This window comes from Marmota marmota, unplaced genomic scaffold (genome assembly GCF_001458135.2).
Source record: "Marmota marmota marmota unplaced genomic scaffold, marMar, whole genome shotgun sequence".
NCBI classification, from domain to species: Eukaryota; Metazoa; Chordata; class Mammalia; order Rodentia; family Sciuridae; genus Marmota; species Marmota marmota.
The window spans coordinates 20,335,589-20,346,910 of NW_025999990.1; the positions used below are offsets into that span (position 1 = coordinate 20,335,589).

The 11,322-nt window shown below is 45.7% G+C and overlaps 1 protein-coding gene and 1 long non-coding RNA gene across 4 annotated transcripts in view; one reads left to right on the plus strand and one right to left on the minus strand.

Moving 5' to 3' along the window:
* Positions 1-415, minus strand: part of LOC107139518 — a 19,382-nt gene extending 18,967 nt beyond the window's left edge. For all 3 annotated transcript variants that reach the window (XR_001503163.2, XR_007348818.1, XR_007348817.1), the window contains exon 1: positions 210-415. This is a non-coding gene — a long non-coding RNA (uncharacterized LOC107139518). The remainder of the gene's footprint in view (positions 1-209) is intronic.
* A 3,025-nt stretch (positions 416-3,440) lies between these two features.
* The window catches only part of Skor2 (SKI family transcriptional corepressor 2), a 52,544-nt gene continuing 44,662 nt past the window's right edge, over positions 3,441-11,322 (plus strand). Inside the window, 1 exon segment of the mRNA XM_048806585.1 lies at positions 3,441-3,681. The gene's annotated coding sequence lies outside the window, so the exon portion shown is untranslated.

An 11,322-nucleotide genomic window follows, 5' to 3' on the forward strand; every position in this document is an offset into this window, starting at 1 on the left:
CTCCCTTCCCTCCCTCCCTCTCTCCCTCCCTCCTTTCCCCTCCCTCCCTCTCTCCCTCCCTCCTTTCCCCTCCCTCCCTCTCTCCCTCCCTCCTTTCCCCTCCCTCCCTCCCTCCTTTTCCCTCCCTCTCCCGTCCTTTCTCGCCAAAGCCTAGGTTCCTAACTGTACACGGACAAATCAGAAAACTCCTACGACTTTGGTTCCATTACCCTCCGCTGAGGAAATCCCGTCAGTCCACTGGCTTCCAGAAGGAGTTGCAGCTTACTCCAGGGAAGGGAGCGGCGCGTCGCCAGCAGAAGCAAAAGGCCACTCCTAGGAGGGGATCTCAGTTGAGAGGGCAAACCGCCCCCACCATTTCCTGGAGGGTGGGGAGGCCGGTTGGAGGAACCCGCCTGGACCCAGCGGGGAGTCCCGCCCTCCTGGGGCGGAGCTAGGCCCGGGCCCCGCAAGAAAAGTTTTCAGCCTCACCTAGGGGGCGCGGTGGGCCGCAGTAAGGCACCTAATTCTTCCTGTGAAAGAAAGCGCCCAGAGCTGGGGCACCAAGGGCGCGCGAGGTCCTTTTCTTAACCAAAGCCTCGCTCCGTAACAATCGCGCCTGGTTTCTCTTTAGAAACTCCGCGCTGGAACCTGGGGAAGTAGAAGTTCAGTCCTATCCAAACTGCTGGAAGCTCAGAACGCGCTCTCTCTTCCTAGAACTCTCCAAATTGGGGTGGGAGGAGAGGGGTCGGTCGAGGTTGAACTGCATGAGTTCTCTCCCCAGATTATTAAAAGCAAAAACGCTAACAGTCCTCCTGTTGCCAGTGCGTCATTCACTCTGCAATACTCATTATTTTGCATACAGAAAGCTGGTCTAGAGAGCTGCTCTCAACTGGCATAGAGATGTGGTCATAACCCCCAAACTACTCCCAAACACTGGAGAAGAGAGTCAAAAAGGATAGAGGAGAGCTCTATCTCCCGCCTTTCAGTCCTCCACTTCTCTAACCAACAATACAGTCTTCTTCCCCCACCATCAACCTCATCCCCCTTCCAAAAACCAAGATCTGATTTTTAGAAAATCTTCTCCGGGGCAGAAGGTCCGGAAATATGAAGCTGGAAGCCCGAGCTGAGCTCCAAAGCTTTATTGTGCAAAGTGAAAAAAAGACTGAGTTCTGAAGTGGGCAACTGGGTTTAACCTGGGAGACTTTCTCCCCGCACTGTGGGGAGCACACCTCCACATACCCTACAGGTTTGCAAACCCTGTTACAAGCCCTGGAGACTCCAACTGGGACTCGTGGAGTGCTGGGAGTGGCAAAGCCTCAAGTGTCTGGGGGGGTCGGGGAGCCGGGACTAGACTGATTATATGTTAAAGCCACTGAGTCGCAAATCTGACTCGCTCCTGCGCGACGCGAGGGCCGGCGGCGGCTTGCGCGTGTGTGGAGTCCGCCGCGCACAGTCGGTCTGTGGTGCCTTCCACCCGCCAGCACGGGGCTGTTCTCTTAATGAATTACTAATGAGTTAAAATTGGGCAGCAGGCTTAATTAAAGCGTAGAGGCAATGTGTTTACCACATTGTAATTGAACTCATTAGGGCTATGGCTTTTTGTTTTTTAAGCAGCCGCCTTCCTTCTCTGCGTCGAATAATCTATGGGAAGCATTTATTAGAGAAGGAGGGGGTAGAGGAGAAACAGTCCATCAATTCTTTCAATGAAAAAGACAAGATGAGAACGGGGAGAATGCAACGCCTCCATTCCGCGATATCTGGGGGAAGCCAGGGCTAGCCTTAGGCTTCCCAGGAAGTTCAAATGGTAGTGTGACCGGATGAGCGCTGCCCGTACTTTGGGAAGTTGCCAAGGAAGGGACTAGGCCAGACAGGCTGTCATTGTAACATCACATAGCCCTCCTGAACTCGGTCCTTACCCTCTTCATTCCCATCCAGAACTCTGCTCTGGGCTCTGCCTGGAACCCAGGTCCCGCGCTTGCCCCATCTTTTGGTCTGACGCTTCTTCTTAATGGGAGGAATTTTTTCTTCTTCTTTTTCTTTTTTCTTTTCTTTTCTTTTCTTTTCTTTTCTTTTCTTTTCTTTTCTTTTCTTTTCCTTTCTTTCTTTCTTTCTTTCTTTCTTTCTTTCTTTCTTTCTTTCTTTCTTTCTTTCTTTCTTTCTTTCTTTCTTTCTTTCTTTCTTTCTTTCTTTCTTTCTTTCTTTCTTTCTTTCTTTCTTTCTTTCTTTCTTTCTTTCTTTCTTTCTTTCTTTCTTTCTTTCTTTCTTTCTTTCTTTCTTTCTTTCTTTCTTTCTTTCTTTCTTTCTTTCTTTCTTTCTTTCTTTCTTTCTTTCTTTCTTTCTTTCTTTCTTTCTTTCTTTCTTTCTTTCTTTCTTTCTTTCTTTCTTTCTTTCTTTCTTTCTTTCTTTCTTTCTTTCTTTCTTTCTTTCTTTCTTTCTTTCTTTCTTTCTTTCTTTCTTTCTTTCTTTCTTTCTTTCTTTCTTTCTTTCTTTCTTTCTTTCTTTCTTTCTTTCTTTCTTTCTTTCTTTCTTTCTTTCTTTCTTTCTTTCTTTCTTTCTTTCTTTCTTTCTTTCTTTCTTTCTTTCTTTCTTTCTTTCTTTCTTTCTTTCTTTCTTTCTTTCTTTCTTTCTTTCTTTCTTTCTTTCTTTCTTTCTTTCTTTCTTTCTTTCTTTCTTTCTTTCTTTCTTTCTTTCTTTCTTTCTTTCTTTCTTTCTTTCTTTCTTTCTTTCTTTCTTTCTTTCTTTCTTTCTTTCTTTCTTTCTTTCTTTCTTTCTTTCTTTCTTTCTTTCTTTCTTTCTTTCTTTCTTTCTTTCTTTCTTTCTTTCTTTCTTTCTTTCTTTCTTTCTTTCTTTCTTTCTTTCTTTCTTTCTTTCTTTCTTTCTTTCTTTCTTTCTTTCTTTCTTTCTTTTAAACCTGCTTCTGCAAAGTTTTCTTCCCCGAGGGTGCTGAGAAGGACTCACTCTCTGGTTTTTAATCTATCTGGATTCTGGAGACCCAGCAGAGGGGCCCACGACCAACACTCCCTATAATCGCCGGCCTTCTGGCCCGACCACATCCCAGGTGGTCGTACCCTGAGAGACTGAGGAAGGGGTGCCAGTTCTAAGTGGACTGCTTGTGGGGAAGCACACTTGCAGGACATGGGACAAGCCCAAGCTGCGCACGCCTAAGGCTGATTGCTCCCTCTTACCCCTAGCCCCACTCTAATTACCAGCCCTTCAATCTTCGCCTCCTTTCTGTCCTGCTGGACCATTGGGTACCGAGGGGTGAAGGGTAGGGGGCTGGGACTGCCTCTGTGCTCCTGGCCTTGCCCTGCCCTGCCTGACCAACAGGCGGCGTCGGAGACCCAGGTCTGAGCTGGGGAGTGGGGGGTGCAGATCTGAGCAAGCTAAACTGAGAAGCTGGGCGCGAGGAGATCGACCCTCACCCCAAACTTGCAAACTTGCCCAGAAAGGGAGTGGGAAGAGCTGAGGGACTGAGGGGAGCCTCGAGAAGGGGAGAGGTGGGACGAAACAGGGTTGCCACGGAGGACCCGACAGCGAACAGGAACGCAGAGTACAGCAGGCTGCGGGCGGCGGCGGCAGATCCCGCTCGGGGGAGGCGGCAGGCGCCGCGGGAGGCAGAGCCCGGCGGAGGAGCCGCGGAGCGCAAGGCAGGCGGGAGGACTGGGCGCCCAGGGCAGGAGACCGCGCTGGCGGCGCGGACAGGTAAGTGGTCTCGTCCTCCGCTCTCGGCCTCTCCTCCTTTGAAGAATATTGGGTTGAAAGGGACTCCAGGAATTTCTGTCCCTCAGCACAGCTCCACAGCTGACCTCTACCTCCTCCCTCTTGCCTTAAACGCACCTAGTCCCAAGTCCCCACCTCTCACCATTTGTGAATTTTGTCGAAGTCTCCTACTCTGTCCATCTCCCCATCCCATCCCACCTCCTCTCTCCTCCTGACCCTCGAAGTTAAGGTAAATTGTCTCTAATTTGTTGCTAAAAGATTAATTGCAGAGGGTGGGTCGATTTGATTAAGGCAATTAATCTTTGGTTACAGCGTCCTGGAGTCACGGGGAGGGGGTGCTGGAGAGAGAAGGCAAAGGAGACTTTTTGGAGAAGCTGTGAAAAAGGTCTTCTCCTACTGGGACAGTATCCACATTGTCCTCACACCCCCCGCAGCCCGCAGTCCTAGGGCTCTTGCCCGGGGTTTCAGCACCGCTAAGCCCGGACAGCGACTCCCGCGGGCGAGTCTAGTAACTTCTGGTCTCCCGAGGTTACACAAAGCAGGCAGTGGCCGGTCGAAGTTGAGCTGGACAAGGGTAACATCCCCCACCTCTTCTCCAACCCAACCACTGGATTCCCTTTCTCTACTGCTTCCCTTTCCCTACTGGATCGGTCCAAATGCAGTCCTGAAAATCCCCAATCCTCAAACCCACTGTCAGGGTGGGGAAGGGAGAAACCCTCCAAATGCCTCCTAGAAAAGTTCCCAAAGCTGGAGTTTTCTCTTTTCGTGAATAATTAACGCTGGTCATAAATAATTGACAGAGGCAGTAGAGAAGGGAAGAGGGAGGAGGTGGGTGAGAGCCAGGGCGGCCAAAGAGAGATCGAAGAGTTTGTTAAAGGACCATTAAGGAAGCCTTGCTGGGAACGGCATTCCTCCGTAGATCAGAAGAGAGGTTCCACCCTTTCGTCGGGTGAAAGCAGGGAAACAAGGAGCCCAGGGGAGTAGGGCTTACGTGGACGGATCCCAGAACACCCACTCTGGACCCAGTCTCAGCATTCTCTCCATCCCCTCTCTCCTATCCAGCACTCTTCCCCAGAGCTCTGGGAACCTAGAGTCATCCCTCTCCTCCCTGTGCCTACAAAAGTGCAGAAGTTCTAGAGTAGATAGTAGAGACCCCGGGATGAACCTGGATTTTTGTGCACAATCAGTTCTGCTCAAGTCTGTGACCAGACCTGCTCCATCCAACCAATTCACAGGCCATCCTCCAAGTTCCCCCTGTCCCATTCCAAACCATACTATTTTGTTCTTTTCAAATGATCCCTCCAGACTCCAGCTTCCAGCTGGTCCTTGCCCATCTCAAAGAACAGAAAGTGTAATGCTGCCCCCACCATCTGCTTCACACTCTTCCACTGCCTTTCCACCATCTCCAATGCCTGACTTCCTTTCAGGATCTCCAGCATGCTGACCTCTGGCATCTTGCATCCATCCAGCTCTGAACTGAGACCCTCAGGTAGGGGTCTCAGAACCTAGAAGAAAGCCCAAGAAGCAACCCTTGCTTCTAGGCTTGAGGCCTACACATGGACTTTGGGCTCCTCAGGGAAACACTGACCTCTCACCAGCCAGCCAGCATCAGACATTTTTGGAGTGAAATTCCTGAGGATCCCTCAGGCAAGCAAACAGCGTAATCCTTCAGAGGGGTTCAGTGAAGCCATCCCACAAACAAAGCCATGTGTTTCCTTGGGGCAACTTGGCATAGGCCCTGGGAAGAAAAATGCTGTAGATTGCACCAACCACCACTAACTGTGAGATGAGGCTCTGGCTTTGGCACAGTGGAAGGAACTTCTTCAGAGCTTGCCCACTGATTAAGAGCTTCCTTCATGCCCACTTCTCTAATGATAATCTCCTGACCTCTAAGTATACCAAAAGTCCACCTAACTTCTGATATTTCTGAGTTGAGAGTTAAGAGTATTTTCAAAGAGGAAAATTGGTATCCAAGTCTCAGGTAATCTAGTCTTGGACTTCTTGTGAAATTTTTCTGTTTACGTGATATAAAGAAAATACTACCACCAGTTTTATTTTCTCACCACCTCGTCCCCACTTCAACTTTGCAAGCCCTGAGCTCTACCTTTAAAGAACTGGGAAGTTGTGGATGGGGAAGGGAAATAGAGAAAGAAGAGGAAAGTATTAGGGGATTGTCTCTCTGCCCCAATAGGGACATAACAATCCTGAAGGGTATGAAACTAGACAAAGGGGTGGGAGAAAACCAGATTTGGAGGGGTGGAGAGCCCTGGAGCAGTGGGTTGTTTACTTCTCATATAAAATATAACTCCCCCAAGCAGGAAGTTACTGCAAACAAGTATCAATAATGAATGAATCTCCTGTAATAAAATACTTACATAATTAGCACAAGTCAAGTGGTTGCATTATGTTAACCTTTTGCAACTCTGAGCTGGAAAATTTTGCTCCAGAAATCCCCAGAATGCCATTTTCATTCTCAAGAGAGGGTGAGAACCAAGCACTCAACCAGCCTTCCTCTCTGTTATGATATGGTTTTCCATTTCTGAACCAGAACATAAGTACTTCTGAAATATAACAGAAAACTCTCTTTGGTGAATTCAGAACAGTCATTAACATTCAGTTTTAAGTGAATGTTAACAGTAAATAAAGAAATCTCTTGATTGTAATAGTAGTAACAAAGCAATAATTACCCAGTAGGTGGTCATCAGTAATGATAAATGTATCATTATTACTGTGTGAGTCTGGGAACTCGGTTTTGGAAACTACTTCAGACTTTTTAGTAGCATGGCTGGTTACAAAGCATTTCTTAGCCTGCAAAAGCCATATAATTTTATACACAATTTAGGTGAAAATAAATTTAAATCTGTATATTACATTTTTAATTTCAAGTTAGTAATTAAAGTTGGTTCATTATATCTCCTCTGAAACCCTCAGTGCTCATCTCCATGGTTTGTTTGTACAATTTGTTTCTAAGACACCCAAGGTTACACAGTTCTAAAAGATGGAAAATTTAATTATTTGCCAACATTAAGAGTTTGTCGATGATATCATAATGCGTCTTGAAAAAGTTTGGGATGGTATTGCCTTCAGTATCAGGGGCAGAAATCTGAGTCATTGGTTTTTATTCTTGAAAATATGGTACCCAATGCATATTTGGAGAGAATAATGAAAAAATTCCCTTTTTGTGTATTTAAAAATAACTTTTTAAACAAGAAAGGGTCTCAACCATGGGACTTAGAGGGTTCAAAGTGAAGGTATTGTTAACCTTGGGATTTATTTTGGTAGTATCTAATTTCACCTTTTGCTATCACTGAGTTAAAGTCCGCATGCAGAAGAAAAGCTGAAGGCATGCTATCTATTGGGCAACTAGAGAGCACATGATAATTTAATAGTGTATTAACTAATGAGATGAAGCTGAATAGCAAAGTAAAATTTTCAGATGTGTGAGGGAATGGGGAAAAGAGCAGGAAAGAGGGGGGGATTGCCTTCATTTCCCCAGGAAATAAAATCTAATGTTCCTTCCACCAGTGTCAGCTGGGGAGATGTTAAATGTGTATCTATGTCATTTTCTCTCTTGTGACATGTCAACAGACAATCTAAACCCCTCCCCCTACTCCCAGTCCCCTGCCACCCCTCTGCAAGCTTTAAAAGGTCCTGCTCCCCACCCTGTCTGCATCCTCAGTAGTGGTTACTTCTTAAATTGGTTCCCTGAAACAAAAGAGCCAGTTGTAAAATAAAATAAGCCCCATTATATATACTTTGTAGTAGTTGAAGTCTTCGTACACTTAAAGACTATTTTGCAGATATTCACCCAAATACTTGCCTTGGTTTCCTCTCCCACAACCTCTATTTCTAGCTGCACTTTCTCCCTCTCCTCTTCTCCTTTTTTCTCCTCTGTCCTCTCCCTTCTTTAGGAGTAGCAATCAAAAAAGGCAAGCATCTTGCCTCGTTATTCGTTATTATAGCAGCATCTTTGAGACGCATCTTTGCCAATGAAAACTCCATGTAGATGCCTATCCTTTTGTTGTAGCAGCCTAGGTTATTCAGGAGCAGAGACAAAAGCCTGAAGTGATGTGATCTAAATGAGCTCCGGGGTTTTCCAGCTGGGACCACCTCCATTTCAAAGGACCCCCTCCTTTTCAATGTGGGGAGGAGGGAAGCGGAGGAGGCGGGTGCATATGTGTATGCATGCACTGGGGGGTGGGTAGAAGAAAGTCTAGTGGGCTTATTCCTTGTGCCAGTGTTCCTCTTTGGTGCACATTTGCAGGTGTGTTCAGGGAGAGTATGCATTCATTGGCTTATGTGTATCTGTGGGTGTTTTGTGTGCTTTTGAATTTTATCTTGATCAAGTAACATTTGCTAAGTGACCACCACGTACACTAAGTTTATATTCCATTCTGTATTTCATTACTTCATGTAAACTATTTGTACACACATGTGCCTTTCTGTACTTGCAGGTTTGTGAGGATTTATGAGGAAATTAGGTTCTCTTTTCTGAAAAAGAAAGTACAACAGCAAATTGGGATTAGTCCCTAGTTTCTGTGCACTAGTAAGGTAAAAGCCTTCTCTATCACTTGCCCAAAATGCAAGGTGTTTTGTTTGGTTTTGCTTTTGGGGTTTTTTGTTTGTTTATTTGGCACTGGGGATTAAACCCAGGGGTACTTAACCACTGAGCTACAACCCCACCCTTTTATTTTTTTATTTTGAAACAATAAAAGTTGTTTAAGGCTTCCCTTAGTTGCTAAGGCTGGATTTGAACTTGCAATCCTCCTGCTTCAGTTTCCAAGGATTTTCAGTCATGCGTCACCACACCCAGCCCTAAAATGCAAGTTTTCTTATGAGAATGCTTTCCTCTGATTAAGGGAAATTAAGTCTTGATTACTCCTTCCACAGTTCTATTTCTTACAAAAGTGCTTGTTTGAAGTATAAGAAGAACTCATTGATTCCCACAGTCATTGGAAGTCTAAGGGTCATGGGGGCAGGGATACAGGTCCTGCACCATGTATTCATTTTTCTCTTTCCTTTCTTTTTACAATTCTGATTTAGATTTTGGTGTAGATTCTTATTGTATTTCTCTCAGGCATCTCTGACCCCAGGGAGAAGGGGCCTCGTTTATAGACAATATTTTAGAGAAAGCTCAAAGATTGAGTCAGCTCTAGAATCCGCAGAGGCCCTCCTCATTCTCCTATGATTTCCGTCATAGATGAGTCTCTGGTTTACTTCTTGTCCTTGGTTTTCCTCATGCAACTCCAGCTGAGGCAATGGAGCCAAAACCAGGGTGTCTGACCTGGGCTCCCCAGGCTGCAGAAAAGCTTTTGGTGATAGAAAATCAGAACTAAGAGTTATCAATGATTATCGTTGGTGATTGTTATTGTCAACTTCCTTAAAATGAATTAAACAAGTAGTAGCTGGGGTTCTGGCCACCTGTATGTAAAATAAACACAAGACCAATTAGAGGTAGGATAAAATTTTAATGAAAAGAAGTAATGTTCCTCCAGGGACCTTGGTTCCTCCTCTGCTCACCACTTAGGTAAAATGCTTGGTGTCTTTTATTCTAGAAAAAAAAATTCTGACATATAACAGGACAGGCCTGGCTCTTGTCCCCATTCTCTAAGGAAGGTGCTTTTAACTACTATATGCCAAGCACTTCACATATATGATATTATTTAATTCTTGCTGCACCCCTGTAGGCTACCTTCAATTTCCTTGTTTTGAAGATGAAGACTCTGAGAAGGCTTGGGAAGGCTAGTTACAAGATTCCCTAGCTAGTATGTGATTGAGGAGAAATGTGCACCCAGTTTCATCTGACTCTGAATCCCCTGTACTGTCTGATATGTCAGAATTCTTCTGTTCTCCACTTCTGCACTCTTCCATTTTCTTTCTGGGCCATTTGGGTCTCCTTGTGCAAATCTTGGACTAACAGAGAGACTATTTTTTGCCCTATCTAATGCAGAGATACCAATATCAGTGCACTTCTGGCAAGGACACAGAAGAGTAGTATTTCTGCCTGCAAGTGAGAATGTGGTGATAGGAAATGGGAGAGAGGGATAGAGGGTTGTTCTTGGATCTGTAGCTGCCATTCTCAGCACCAGGCTGGGAGTGGGAGGAGAGGAGAGGAAATAATATCTTGCATTTCTGATTGTAATGAATTTATATTAAGGCCTTTATCTTCCTTGCTGTCAATGCAAGGAAGGGGGTGGGTATGTGGGAAGGCTGCATTTCTAAGTCCTTGGATATGTGGCAGATGTTACAGAAGTAGACACCCATTACCTGCACCTTAAGCCTACCAGACCATGCCCCAGCCCAAAGCCGAATCTAGGGCTCCCATGGTTACAGGCTGGGAGGCTTCTTCCAGGATCTGCTATGCCTTGGAGCGACGCATCGCGTCAGCACCGCGGACAGCTCCTGCCTTGGGTTTGACGTTGGTCACTCATCCCTCCGGGTCCGCAGCCCGTTAAACTGCTTCCAAAACCGAGAATGTTGGGCCCTGGTCCCGGCAGGGTTTGGGGTTCACTTCAACCATGTTAATAGCCGTGACTGCAATCCTCCATCTGCGCTGCCATACCGGCCGCGTGCGCTTGCACTCTAGGCGTCGCCTCTTCAGTTCCGAGGGGGGTCAGCTGGGTTTGTGGTTTTCCTTTGGGTCCGGCGTCTGGGCTCCTCTACCTGTCCTTGGCCTGGGTGAACCGCAGCCACCTGGAACAGAGATGGGAATGGAAATACCCTCTTTCGTGCGGTGATAGATCATGCAAACGGGTGACACCAGTTTAACCAATAAAACAATTTGAATCAATTAGCCGGCTGAAGAGAGTCCCGACGTGTAAAATGCATGTCAGCTCGAATAGGAAAACATTGATTAACTCGGCCCCGAACAGCCTCCTCCCGCCATCACGGACTCCTCCCTGAGCCTGCCAGGGTCCCAGGGGCCAGGGCAGGGACTAACAAGAACCCTACAGAGGGCCAGCAAGAGATTTGTTCAAACTGTAAAGAAAGCAAAGGGTCAAAAAGACAGTGGATGGCAGAGAGTTTCTCACAGATTCCAAACATACAAACAACTTCACATTCCAATTCGGTGTCTAGATGAGGATTCTCCAGGGGTCTGCTGTGAACAACTGTTCTCCACATTCACCTTCCAAAAATACAATTGACCTGACTTTTTAAACAGGCCCCCAGGCCCATTGGGGATAATAAAACACTGCACTATTCTTACAATTATTTGTGCAAAAGTATTTTTGCTTAATACTCCACGTTTCTCTTTCCTGTGAAACTTGTTTTGTGTTAAAATAAAGTTACAGGCTTCTGTACACTAAGTCCCCAGAGTACTGTATAAATATTTATGCTTAAAGATTTGGGTTAGGAGGTCACTACATGTGCCACCCAGGTGTGGATTCATTCCTCAGAATAACCTGGGATGGGAAGAAAGGCAGACAATTGCCCCATTTTTCTTTTCAAAGAAAGATATTACTGAAGATGGTGATTTGTTTTGGTGTTTCTGTTTTAAGTCAGGATCTGTTAGAGGAGGAGAAGGAAGCCTTTGGGGTAAAATGGGAGCTATGTAATTAGAAGAAGAAGAAGAAGAAGAAGAAGAAGAAGAAGAAGAAGAAGAAGAAGAAGAAGAAGAAGAAG